The sequence below is a fragment of the Anopheles arabiensis genome, chromosome X (genome assembly GCF_016920715.1).
Source record: "Anopheles arabiensis isolate DONGOLA chromosome X, AaraD3, whole genome shotgun sequence".
NCBI classification, from domain to species: domain Eukaryota; kingdom Metazoa; phylum Arthropoda; class Insecta; order Diptera; family Culicidae; genus Anopheles; species Anopheles arabiensis.
Window position 1 is genome coordinate 26,486,645 of NC_053519.1, and position 1,621 is coordinate 26,488,265.

The window sequence follows — 1,621 nt, forward strand, 5'->3', positions numbered from 1 at the left end:
GCTACAAGCTGCCAGAGAGGAGAAAGCAGACGTGCTCATCCTCTCTGATGTTCTGCGTCCACCAGAGAATAACGGCCGGTGGGCATTCAGCAGCTGCCGGACGGTAGCGGTGGTAGCTGTCGGTGAGCTACCAATTCAGCGCGTGTGGTGCAGCGAAGCTCGGGGGCTGGTAGCAGCGCAGATTGGCGGAGTGACCTTCATAAGCTGCTATGCTCCACCAAGCCTCAGCCTCGCCGAGTTCGAGCGCTTCATTGAAGCCATAGAACTCGAAGCCTTCTCCCACCCTCAAGTCGTCGTCGCCGGCGATTTTAACGCCAGACATGAGGAGTGGGGCAATCCGAGGACTTGCAACCGCGGGGAAGAGCTGCACGCTATGGTGGAGCAGCTTGGCTTGAGCGTGATAAACCAAGGTCGAGAATTCACGTTCGACGGCAACGGGGTGGCTCTCCCGAGCATAATTGACTTGGCGTTCGCAAGCCCGTCGATTGCTCGCCCAGATACGTGGATCGTGAGTACACGCTACACCGCATCAGACCACCGCTATGTCCTCTACACCGTGGGAGGAACACCAGCATCGCCCGAGCAACTGCAGGACCAGCAGCAGCCAGCGCAACAGTCCTCTGCGCAGCAGCAGCAGTCACTTCAGCAGCAGCAGCAGCAGCAGCAGCCATCGCAACAGCAGCAACAGCAACATCAGCGGCAACCGTCGTCGCGGCAGGGTGCTTCCGCTAGCCAGAGGCGTGTGCGTCACGCTGGCCGTAGATGGAAGACCTCGCAGTTTTCTGCTACATCATTCCTCGAGGCGCTGTTCGCTGCGGACTTTGTCCAACGCGCATCGACCCAGGAGGGTATGATCGCAGCCATGTTGAAGGCCTGCGATGAGACAATGCAGCGGGTTACCCGACTGCACCAAGACCCGCATCGTAACACATTTTGGTGGTCTCCCCTCCTGGCTCGCCTGAGGAACAACTGCGAGGTTGCCCGTGACCGGATGCTGCGGACGGCTGATTTGGAGGAGCGCAGCATAGCAGCAGCTGAGCACAGGACAGCAAGGGCGGAGCTCAGTCGAGCAATTCGAGCTAGCAAGCGGAACTTGTTCCAGGAGCTGATCGAAATTGCAGAAGAGAATGCGTTCGGGGCAGGATATCGGGTCGTCATGTCCCGGCTCCGGGGCAGTCGGACGCCTTCAGAAGCGGACCGGGTCGTCCTCGAACGCATTGTGTCCGACCTCTTCCCTGAGCATCCGCCCTGTGACTGGTCGCAGCAGAGCAACGCGGGAAACGACGAGGAGCAACAACTGCGGCGGGTGTAGCACCTGTTACTGACGACGAGCTGCTGCTAATCGCGAGTCAGATGGCGAGCCGCAAAGCACCAGGGCTCGATGGCATCCCGAATGCGGCGGTGAAGACGGCAATCACCATGTTCCCGGAGGTCTTCCGGGTCCTGTACCAGGATTGCCTCAACCGCGCTACGTTCCCGGCACAGTGGAAGAGGCAAAGACTGGTGTTGCTGCCGAAGCAGGGGAAGCCTCCGGGAGAGCAGTTCGTACCGACCCCTTTGCATGCTCGACGCTCTGGGGAAGGTATTGGAGCGCCTCATACTGAACCGCCTCAACGACCAT